At 40.1% G+C, this 12519-nt stretch overlaps 1 protein-coding gene across 2 annotated transcripts in view; it reads right to left on the bottom strand.

Annotated features, from left to right (window-relative positions):
- PTN (pleiotrophin) overlaps positions 1–3047 on the bottom strand; it is a 78524-nt gene extending 75477 nt beyond the window's left edge. Inside the window, exon 1 of one of the 2 annotated variants that reach the window (XM_048057358.2) lies at positions 2634–3047. The gene's annotated coding sequence lies outside the window, so the exon portion shown is untranslated. The remainder of the gene's footprint in view (positions 1–2633) is intronic. The other variant, XM_048057349.2, reaches the window with a different exon arrangement.
- Between the last annotated feature and the right edge of the window lie 9472 nt (positions 3048–12519).

Below are 12519 nucleotides of genomic sequence, written 5' to 3'. Positions count from 1 at the left end.
AATAGTTTATTATAAAGAAGCTCGAAACAAAGAGACTTCCTCAATTAAAGTCCTGAAATGAATCCTCTAAATGAAAATGCTTTTGATACACTGATCAGCAAGAGGTTGTAAATATCGAAGCAAAGCTTATATTGTTAAAGACCAGTTCCCACAGAAAACAGCACTGCTGGAGTATAGGTTATGAGGAGGTCTGAACAGAGTGCTAAGTTTCATGAGCAACACCCATTACGTCCCTAATGCCTCAGTGCTCCACTGGTACACTTGATAATCCTATCTTCCCTGCTGCAAAACACAATAAAATAGAGTATGAGTGGGAGTGCATTTTCAGAACTCCTTAAGAAAAAAAAAAAAAAAAAAAAACTATTTTTAAATTATTATCTGAGGACTCAGGACTATCTTTTCCTAGTATGAGCAAGAAGAAACAGAGGACATGATGGGGAAGTACCTTGCTGAAGCCATGACCGCTGGAAGGCAGCTACGGAACAACGTTCACACCAGCAAGAGAAGGATGAATCTACACAAAACATCCATCAGTACAGGACCTTCCTTAGTGCCAGTATAGGTATACAGGAATACGGTAGTGGGATCGCACCATGTTTTGTATTACTTTAGTAAAACCAACCTTCTGCTAGCAAGGATATATCAGCTACAGACTGTATCTCAAATAACTGGTGATAGACATCTGGATAATTGCAAAAAGTCTGCTTTTGTTAGGCCACTTCCGTGCTATAAACAAAGACTTACCCGTTTGTAAAAGAAAGATTTGTTGCTGGCTTCTCTTTTTTTTTTCCTTCTAAGAGCTTGCTCTGTAGCATGCTAAAGTCAGTAAGTTTCTGTCCTTCAATTTCATCCAAAGTTTTGTAAATAATATGTCATCAAAGTGTTTAGCTTAGACTGGAGACAGGGGTATATGAAACCTTTCCATTTCCTTTCTCTTTACGGAAAGTTACTAAATTGCACAGCAGGGTTTGTTTGCTTTTTTTTTTCCTGTTTTTTTTTTTTAGTTCTCTCTCCCCCCCCCGCCTCATTTTGTCCTCTCCAATGAAATACCCTATCCATTCACTTCCAAATTTTTATTACTATAACAAATTAATATTTCTTGTCACAGATATGCAGATTCCTTTATCCCTTCAGACCATTTCTCTTGATCAAAAGTTCAGACCTCGTTATTTTTAAAAGCACTTTTTTCTTTGCAGGGAAGAAATAGAAATACATAGAAAAAAAATATAAACACTTTGCTTTGTAGATCAGCTCAAGTCCACTGTCGGGAAAATGTTAAGGACAAGTATTTCTTCATAGTGACTTTTCTCATACCTTTCCCTTCTCTCTCTCTTCTTTCTCTCCACCTCCCTAATGCAACCAGAGTTACACACTTAGTCTTTTCCTTGGCCAAAACGTTCAACTTTGCTAGAAGCATAGAACAATCATGGCCAAAGGGGGGATGAAAGAAAGAATAGAGTTCAAGAGTTGATGAGCCACAGGTAAAGAGTTCTTCCACTGTACTACAAACCATTTAGAGCAAGTAGGATCTAATTAAAGCACCCACCGCTATCCATAGCGGCAGGGTTATCTCACAGAGAAGGATTTAACACGTTGCAAACATTTCCACAATGCTTCTAAGAACCAACTAGTCTAGGACTGACATCCTATAATGCAGCTTCAGACCTTCACTGAGCTAATGCACAGCAGACTGGCTACCAAAGCGGATCACTTGCGGTGTGGAAGAGAGGTGTGTGACGGCCAACTGGAGCATGTAAAAGGTGCAGAGGAGCTCCCAAAGAATTGATTTTTCCCTTTTCAAAGTTTGCCTTTTCCCTATGCAAAGCTCTACTTTTAAAAGAGAGAAGACGAAGGAGGGCAAGGAGTTAGAAGCATCAGCGTTGGAGACCATAACACATTTGCAGAATAACCTGTATGCTTAATGGGAGAAAACTGTATTTTCACCATTGTTAACCCAGATTTTCTCCCAACCCATCCTTCCAGAGGAAATGCAAGACATAAACTGACGAGAGCAGTTTTAAGTAAATCAGCACTTGCTAGAATCAGTTGTTTCACCAACATCAAAGTACAGACAAGAAAGCGAAGTCCCAAGGAAAAAAGAAAAAAGTATATATATAACATATAATATATAAATATATGTATAATATATAAATGTATGTATTGGTTAATGTGCTCAGTCTGAAGGTACAATTTAACCTCAGTTATTGGGAGTCTCAGCCAGGACACTGCTGGCATAGGGCACCTGGGACCTGCAGGAGTTTCGCCACCCTGGGGTCCCGCTGCCCTCTTGTCCTCCCAAAGCGGATCAGCCCGAGGACTCTGCCTTCCCTTCCCCGCCGTGCCACGTCCCCCACCACCATCAGCACCACCACCAGCACCCCTCTTCCTCTCCCCCTGCCGCGGCTCTTGCCGCTCCCCGACACGCCGAGCCACCCGCACCCCGAGCGGGGCTGCTGGTGGGCACCCCCAGACCCGGGGCAGGTGCCTGTGGGGCAACAGGTACTCCCCACCACCAGCACCACCATCTCCAGCCGCTCTCCCCAGCACCCCCGAGGACCAGGGGGGACCCGATGCGGTGGGGGGGAACCCCGGAGCCGGGAGGGGGTCGCGCCTCCCAGCCCCTGCTTACTTACTTGGGGCGGCGAGAGGCTCTTCTCCCGCAGCTGAGAGGGGCGAGCCGCGGGTGTCCCCGGTGCGGAGCTGCTGCTGCTGGTGGTGGTGCTACTGGTGGTGCTGGTGCCGCAGCGCGTCCCTTCGCTTCCCCACGGACGGGCTCTTCTTCTTCTTTTTCTTCTTATTCTTCTCCTCCTCCTCCTCCTCCTCCTCCTCCTCCTCTTCCTCCTCTTCCTCCTCCTCCTCACGCCCCGCCGCTCTCTCCGGCCGGGGGATTTCTTTGCGAGATTTTTATACCGGAGGCAGGGAACCTGATCCTCCGCGCTTTGACTCGACAGAGCCCGGGCTGCGGCGAGCCGGCGAGAGGAGGGAGGCGAGGCGGGCGCCGGGGCAGAGCGAGCGGCCGCGCTGCCCCCTCGTGTGATGCGGCGGGGGCGCCGGCGGGAGGGTCACCCGCGGGGCAGCCTCGCCCCCGCCGCCGGGGGAGGGATGGAGGAAGGGGGCCGGGTGCGGGACGGGGCCGCTCCGCCCGAGGACGGGGCTCCGGGGGGCTCCCGGGGCGCCCCCCGCCGCCGGGGGTGCTGGAGGGGCGCGGGGCCCCCGGCTGAGCCGGTGTCGGGCTTTGCAGGGCGGTCCCCCCCCCCTCGTCGACAACTTTTGTCGGGGTGTTTCAACGCTTCTGGTTGTGGTGCTTTGCTGGAGTTATGTCAAGGCTCTTATTTAGGCTTTTCCAGCTTTTGGGTTCATTACATCCATTGAAAAAGAATGTTCCCCAAGCCACAGCTTAATTTAAAACGAAGTGGACTTGTTCCAAAGTCCAGGCAATTTCTGCCTAATTCCTGATCCCCAGAGCAAGCCTCCGTCTTGATTGGAAAGTCTGAGCCCATTTACTGCTTGGGTCTCTGCTGGGGTTACAGCTTGTGGCTCCTGCTCCAGGTTTGCACAGAAATCCAGTTCAGATTCTTCTCCTGTTTCCAGAGGAATGAGCTAAAAAAGTAATTTGTCTGGCACCGTACACATTGCATCATCTAACACCTACCATCTGTGACAATGGAAAGCACTGTGCGGTTAGTCCCAGCGTGGGCAATCGCACCCACCTGGAGTCTTTCTTCGTAAAGTAAACTACTCCCTTCCATCCACACCTTGGCATCTTCTTTTCATCACAGAGTTATGTGTTTAGTCCTGGCATAGCTGTTAAGGATTTGCACGACGGGCAGATTTAATGACAGTGATGTAAGTTAAAACAACAACTTTGGTTAGCAGTGTAAAGCGATGGCTTGAGATGGAGAGAATATTCTTTCTAGCAGCCAGCTGAGTGGAAATAAGCACTCTATAGTACACTATGTCTTTGTGTTTCAGTGTGTGTGAAGCTGAATGGATCCTTGACAGCTACCCTGCACCTTCCTGAGGGCTTCTTAATGAAATCCTGGCATGCTAAGCACCACATACATCTAGAGAAAGACGCTTCCTATCAACAAGCACCTGGTGGTGGCTGACACTTTAAGCCCTCAGTGGGTCTCTGTCCAACCACGATAGCACATTTCAGATGGTCAACCATGTCTGAGTAGCAACAAGAAAGTAGGGAGAAGACAATGTCTGACCTGAAAATTCACCTTGATTAAGACCAAAGGATCGCACCAAACTGAGTCAAGAGATTTTTTCCCTTCCTTGCAGAAATCTGAGTCTTAGCTAAAGACTGAAAACTTCATTTTCCACTTCTCAGCAAACAATAGGAACTTTCTGCAGAAAGCAAATGTTTTTCACAAAAATGTGTATGATCTCAGGAGCATAATTTGTCCATTGAATTTTAGAAGCATTGGCAATCTTTGACCAAACCTGCTTGCAGCTTTTCTCCATGCCTAGTTTTCCATAGCTCAGAAATTAATTTTCTGATGCTAAGTTTACATGCACTGAAATTAGTTTTGTGTGATATGGCTTGGCTCTTGACTCAAAGGCTAAACTAAAACTGCAGATGAGATTAACACTGCTGCTCAGGGAACAAATGGTCTGAAGCACCTAAGAATAAAAAAGAAAGTATCTCGGTCTTTGATCGACAAACAGCAAAGTGTCTTTTAATATTAGTATTATTTCTGTCTCAATAGCACCTTGAGGCTTAACCAAAGTTTCCGGTGCAATAAGCACTGTCCAAATGTAGAAAGATATTCTTTACCCTAAACTGCCCAGTGTTTGATGCCTTTGAAATTAATGGAGTACAACACTTGAATTTCATGACTGAAACTTTGCTATTGAGAGAGAACTTGTGAAGACAGAAGGAGGTTAGACAGTCGGTCAAGACAACAATTTTGGAAGGACCGGTGTAACTTCTTTTGCCAAGAAAAAGCTATCAACTGTATGTTAATCACTGCCTCAAAGGTGCCTGTTGTACTGGTTCCCAGTGGAAAAGAACAGGACAGCATGAAGGGATTGATAGAAGACAAGTCATGACCATTCAATTGCCACAGGGATATTTTCCTTATTGAAAGAACTGTGAAGTTGGAGAGGTTTACCTCAAGAAGTTCTCTGCTGTTTTGTTTCTCCTGACTTTCTTTTTTTTTTTTTTTTTCAGCCAGGGCTTTTTCCTACATGATCTTTGAAACAACAGCCTAATCTAAGCTTCTTGTAACGTACAGAAAAATCCATACAGAAAAAAAAGTCTTTTATTATTATTTTCCTGGTCTGGATGCACAGATAACCTAGAAAGGAGAATTGCTTGCAGACTGTAAGTGTCTTTAACATCCTCAATGTTTGTTTACAGCTGCTGGCTCCAAAACAGCAAAAAACAAGTGAAGAATGGACCAGCAGCTGTGGAAGTCAAAAAAGCACTTTCATGTATCCCCTTTGCTTCCCAAAACTATAGCCTAATGAGCTGAATTTCCTTTTAAAAAGGAAAGATGAGGGCTAGGAGTATAAGAAGTTATAGAAGGACTTATTATTCATGCCACATGTAAGTGCTCTTATAAGCAATCCAAAAGTATTGGATCCCAAATATTTCTATCTGTAAATGTTCAAGGCAGTTTTGGAGAAAGAAGCTCACAACATGAGATGCGATTTGTGCCAAATTTAGAAAGATCCTCATAATAAATTTCCTGTTACTGAGGTTTTGTTGTTGTTTTTGTTTATTTTTTTCTTCCTTTGCAAAGTAGTGAACAATTCTATCCTCTGAAACTGTTTTTTTTTGTTTTGTTTTGCTTTGTTTTCTGTACTTTCAGTCAATCGTTTCACCAGCAACCTGAAGGAGACACTTGGATCTTGTCATCTTCTAACAGGAGTTTAGCACTTCCTTTCTAAGATGCCCTTGAAAAATTCTGACTCCAAAACTACAAAGTCAGTAATTTTCTCCCAAGAAGTGCTTCACTGGTTTTGGTCCCACAGCTGAGTAGAAGGAGGCTGCGCTTTTCAAAAAGCAAACAAAACCACTTGTGCACCAGTTAAAAGCTCAGCTTGGCCTGAGCTTGCTTTGTTTGTTTCACAAACACTGTAAGTATCAATTTCTTTCTCCAGCCCTCTCTAGCCATCAGCAACAGCAGCTCCAGGAAGATGTAATGTGATTCCAGGAAAACAAAATAGAGAACTGGAGAACAGCTTAAAGATTTTTTCACCTTTTGCTCCATTGTTGTTCCCAAGCTATTGAGCTGCCAAACCCTGGCAACTGAGTGCCCCGCATCCCTATTCCTCCGCTAAGATCAGATTTCCATTAGTGATACTGAATTATTTAGTGAATGCATCAAACATGGAAATCAACCACTTCTGAGCTGTGTTCCTTCTCACTCCATCTTTCATTTCAAGTCCACACAATGGCAGGCTTATTGTCACAGGGACTATCAACCCTATAATTAGAGTGGAAAAATCCATGGAGTTCAAAAATAATAATTCATACTTCATTCTCTAGTATAGGTTCTCTAGTATATTAAAAATCAGTTTTCCCAGATATATGCAGAAGAAGGCAAACAGAGAATGTGAACCCAGAAGAGCTATTTTTTCATGCACAAATGCTAAAATCTTTAGATATTTTAAAATAATAAGTCACTGTCCCAGGACTCGGTCTTATGCTTCAGTCACCAAACCATGAATACATGTTGCAACTTTACACATTTGACTGATTCTATTTTCTACAATGGGATTAAAGGTCTTGTGCTCAAAATTATTCATGTGCATATATCTGCATGTTGCAGTTTGAAACCCACAGACATAATGCAACACAGCAGGCCTTTCCAGACCCCAGCATTTAAAAGAATGCCATTCGTAAGTTGGGTCCTCTCACTATTTTCTTCTTTTGTGTTGGCAGTCCTGGGAATGGAAGTCCTACATATCCAGGATTTGAAATCCATTAGGTAGGTAGGTAGGTAGGTAGGTAGGTAGGTAGGTAGGTAGATAATCATAGCTCTGGTAAAGAAATTGATGCTATGAGTAGATAGACTAGCACTTTTTCTTTTTTCTCATATTTAAATGAACATGCTCATTCCAATTAGTTTTACAGTTTGGGGAGAAGTATGAAACATAACAAAATGGCATTTTATTTTGAAGGGCTGAGTAAAAGCTACTTTTTTTTTTCTTTTTTTTTTTCTTTGTCACTGTATTTTGGAGTTAAAAAAAAAAGTCTAAGCAAAATGCATAAACAAAATGTTCTTCCATTGAAATAGAACAAATAAAATTGACATTTTGATTTGGTTTCTAACAAATTGAATGCAAATTTCCTTTTCAATTTATCTCAGGAAAAACTTGATTTGCAAGTGTCTATTTTTTCTCAAGACACTATGTACCCATATGCCTAAGTTCTCTAGGAAAGGACTGGCTTTAGAAGTAGTGAAAGTAGTATTCATTACCCCACCAAATCAGTCCTTAATGCTTCTTTATGACAGTCAGCAAGCATTGTTCATAGTACTAAAGAGCTTTCCACTGGGCACTGAACTGAGACAGTCAATTTTATTCTCAGTGACAAGCTAGTGGTAACAAATTTCAGGCACTAACTACACATTGAACAAGTGATTTATAAATTAAAAAAAAAATAATAATAATAAAAAACTGCTATAATCATTTGCCTATAAGCTCAGTCATAACATGCAACTATTTTCCAGTTAAAAGTAAAACTACACTAATCAAATTTTTATATACAAAATCAATACCATTTCATTCAATGTTTATACAATTTAAATAAATATTTCTTAATATATTCCTTTAGAAATTAATTACTCCTTCTGCAGGGAGATACCATTAGGCACGCCCTGAATTTACAGCTCTGAGCTGAATCTTTGAACAAAGAATTCTGCTTATAAAAATGTTCTCTTACCTTTTAAAATGATTTGTTTGTCAATTTGTAAAGGGTTCACCTGTGTAATTATGATTATGCTAAACTTCACATTTAAAGACTTAAGTGGTTTTGAAAAGTTTTCCTTATGTGCAATCAAATGATGAGATGTTCTCCTTCAGTGCAAGTGTCGAACAGACAGCTAAATCCTTGATTATGAAATTTAGTGAAATCACAGCAATAAAAAAGGAACGCTGAGAATTTAATATCGACAACTAATTATCAAACATGCTCAGAAATACCATTATCAAGACTGGTTTATAGCTGGTACGTTTATTCTGCTGCAAATATCTTCCACGACTATAGTGGTTCAGCCTCAGTTCACAGTTTAGCTTATCAGCTTACTATTTCAATGGATATAGTAAAAGCTTGCATATATTAACTGAGATTTTTGTCTTCAGTTTAGCTAGTAGCACTCACTGGAGTAAAGTCAAGCCTGTACAGACTGAAACTAACAGTCTTTAAGTAGCAGCAGCTCATCCATAAAGTAGGACATAATAAAAGTGGGGCCCTAAAAATGGTTGCTGCTGAGGATGATGGGGTCACAAAGCTATTCAAGTGCCAGCTTGGTAGCTAGATGTTTTCATAAGAATAAAATAAAAACTGAATTCATTTTAAGGTTAAGTAGTACCCTCTCCATGCTACCATTTTAGAAATAATTCTGGCAAAATGGGAAATTTAGGAGATATGTAATGTATAGACATAGACACACACATAATGAGTAACCAACATAAAGGTCTATTGTCAGAAATACAGAAACTGGAAAATGAACACCATTATCCTGCGCATGTGCATACCATATTAGTTAATATAATGGCCATGATTTTCCTCCATAAGAACAAAATTAGGTACATCTGTTCTTAACTTACTGGCAATTTCTTGCTTGAGATTTGAGCCAGTTGCATGGCCCTAATAAAGCACAATACATCTTTGATGGAAACTCCTGTGGGATGCTGTTGGCTTCAACGTCACCTTGATCTTGATCTAGGTTTTCGTGGTGGTTCTACCCAGCTGGGCAGCTGAACTCCACCACAACCGGTCTTTCAATCCCCCTCCTTCTGCAATGACCTTGGTGTCTGCAGGGCTGTTTCTGTCTACATTTTCTCACTCCTCTCTCCCAGCTGCTGTTGCACAGCAGTTTTTTTTCCCCCTTTCTTAAATCTGCTCTCTCAGAGGCGCAAACATCGCTTACTGGCTTGGCTCTGCCCAGCAGCAGGCCCCTTTGGAGAAGGCTGAAACTGGCCCTTATCTAACATGGGGCAGCTTCTGGACCCTTCTCACAGAGGCCACCCCTGCGGCCCCCTACTACCAAAACATTGCCACACAAACCCAATACAGTTTTCACACTCAAGAGTTTAACAAAACATGGCATCATCATCCATAGACCTAAACCTGATTGTTATATAAAAAAAATGAATACATTAAAATCCTTTAGCACCCACATTAAAAAAAATCATATTGACGTCAAATTATGGGGACTACTGTGGCTAAATGAAATGTGCTTTTCCCCAGAGACCTAGTTCTCAACATTATGTGATTGCATTAGACATGCATTTTTTAATAGCAAAAAATGAACAAGAGAACAATGGAGAGGAAGTCCTTGTTATTCCACTCCCACTTTTAAAGGAAAAGTTTGAAAATATAAATGTTAAATGGCTGTTAAAAATTCCAAAGTTAATGAAAATGTTCAGAATGTGTGTTAAAATCTGTAACATAGACATATAGATACACATATAACATATAAAACAAACATATGATGTAATATAACGTAACGATATGATAAACATATAAACGTTAAAATTTGGAAGCCTTACTTTTTTCACATTTTAAATCTGAATTGTCAATATAGTGAGAAAGACCTAACAAAATAGCCATACTTACATTCTATATTGGTTTCTTCTGGTTTCTCCTCCAGCATATTTTGTAATTCAGTGGTTCTTTCTTCATATCAGAAATGAGAAGGGGACAGAACACAAGGAAGGTATCTTCCTGTGCAGTATAAATTCATACATCTCTCAAAAGGTCCTGATTTTAGGCTCATTTTGACAAAACTACTATAGCTATTTCCAGTAATTGTTTTGTCCATATTAGTCATTTTTGGAGTGAAACTATGGAGATTTTAAAAGGAACTGGGTCTGATCAAACATTTTTGGTTCTACTTCAAGAAGTAGGAACAATCTGTGTAACTGTACAAAATCTATGGCTGTACTCATATTTGGGCTCATTATTACTACTAAGAAATGGGTATAAAGTAGGGTTTCATACTCAGTCTTCTAAGATCTATCAGGGATTTTATACCTTTTGATGACCCTGAAATCTTTTAGTGTTATATATGCAATGTTTAAAACAAAGGAACACAATCTTAGCTAAGATCTGTAGTTCCTTTTGTTCTATTTTTAGTATTAATGATAATTAGTATACTACATTATTGATGAAATTATATTAATAGGCTTGTAGAACGTAAGAGGATAGAGGAAGTTGTACCTCAGTAGCAATATTCTTTTTTTCTTTTTTCTTTTTTTTTTTAATTTGCTTTTCAACACTATAAGAGATTGCATATACTTTTACTTCAGAATTGTTTTTGCCTCCCTAAGCTATTTATTTTCCAATTACTCAGGCTAAACACTGTGATATAGCAAAGTAGACCTTTCAAAACAGTCAGATTGAGCTCCTTCATGCTTTCTGCATCTCTACGCTCTTCAGCGTTCTTCCCTGCTCACTTTAAATATCTTGCATCCTCCTCTTTGCCTGAATGATACGTACAAGATCCTATTAGGACGGTGTAAATAATGCATATGTAGAAATTGCACCATCATGAAGGAGTTGAAAGCAGTAACATCGCAAGATTTATGATTGGAACCACTGTTAGCTGCCTGAAGATGGTATAATATATAATGAAATGTTCACAATATTTAAAAAATGTTCCTGCGCCTGGTATAATTTACCTACTTACATTTGCTCCATCATTTGTTTTTAGGAAATAGAAAACATGAGACTTCAATGAGGAGCTTGTACGTGTCAATGACCTTGCAGCACTGTTGTTGTCTGAACTCTTTCCTTATTAACATATTTTAGATTTTGATTAACTTTTTTGTCTGTGTTTGTGTGTGTGACATCTGTTTTGTTTCAGCTGTCTGGGGTAGGAAATGAGAAACACTTTAATTGTTGGCTTGCCTGTCTTTACTCTAGCATCTACAGGTACCATTCATTTTTCAGTTGAAATATTGTTTTGGAATGTTGTAAAATGATACTCCCCATAAGTCTCAAATTGTTCCTACAATGTTGGTCAAAAAACTGAGACACCTAATTTTGAAGCATAGTCATTGGACCAGGTCACGAGTGTAATTCAATGCTCTTTATATAATGTTTTTCCCTTGGTTGTTCTGATGATGAAAGGAGTGCTGGGAATTTATGAACTTGTTTAGCAAGTGTGTTTTCTGTGTTTTTTATTATTCATGAAATTGAAAAGTGAAGATGGGAGAGGTCCCTGCAAACTGATACACTACCTGATCTGGCCAGGAAAAAGTCATCCTTCATGGAGACCTGGTTTATTAATAGGAATAATATTTTTTTATTCAATCCTACACAAACCCTCACAGCTGGAGTTTTCTCTGCAGCCAACACTCAGCTTCATTTTATAAGAAACACCCAGGTCATACTACAGGCAGAGTACACAGACACACATTCAAACTCTTCTCGTCATGGTGCCTATTCTCACCTCTGATTTCCCCCATTGACATAATAAGCCAGCTGCATAAGTGAGTAAGAAAAATTGCCTAACACTTTGCTAGAAAAATTGATCTAGGAAAGGGGCTTACGGTAAGTTTTACTGGGTTTATTGTTACTGAAGAAAAAAAAAAAAACACCATGGAAATTCATTGGAATTTACACCTTCTTGGGCTGGGGTAAGAATGCGTTCAGAATACTTCAAGATCGCAGCTACTCAGACTCACTGATCATCAAGCTATCACCCAAGTGTCACAAAAATGCTATTTATTTAAACTCTCCTCTGACTACAACTTTTCAAAATTCAGGTCTCACCCACTAAGATTATTGAATGGAATTTGAGAGAGGCCAGCAATAGCATTTTAAAATTCAGGTGCCTTGTTACTTGGGACAGTTGAGAACAGGAAGAGCATTGTATCTGGAGCCACTTTGGAATCCAGATTGCTGTTAAGCTCAGGCTGTCTGAAAAATGAAGACAAATTAAAGAAAATGGAAAGTGATTTCCTGTTCCCTGTGTGCAGAATTACTTCACCAATATTGTGAAAACTATAATATTCATAACTGCAAAAGTTGTTAACCAAATGTCTTCCAAACTGATGAGGTTTCACTGAGATGTAGGAACATCTCATTAATACTTAAGATGTGGGACAAGACTGAATTTCTATTTTTGATGACAATTCCATTGCCAAATTTTGGAATATGACTTCTGTAATATATTTCTTAAATTAGCATATAAAGCAGAGTAAATTAGCCATTTCTGCTCAAGATTTGTTTCTCTATGGAGGATGGTAAATTATTTTTTATTGTTTTGATTGATACTTTGGGACTGCAGCTAAGAATGGATATATTTATTTCAAGAAGAGGTTGATAGATTG

The sequence above is a fragment of the Anser cygnoides genome, chromosome 1 (genome assembly GCF_040182565.1).
Source record: "Anser cygnoides isolate HZ-2024a breed goose chromosome 1, Taihu_goose_T2T_genome, whole genome shotgun sequence".
Classification (NCBI taxonomy): Eukaryota; Metazoa; Chordata; class Aves; order Anseriformes; family Anatidae; genus Anser; species Anser cygnoides.
The sequence above is the reverse complement of the archived record's forward strand: the minus strand, read 5'-3'. Positions and strand labels throughout refer to the sequence as shown.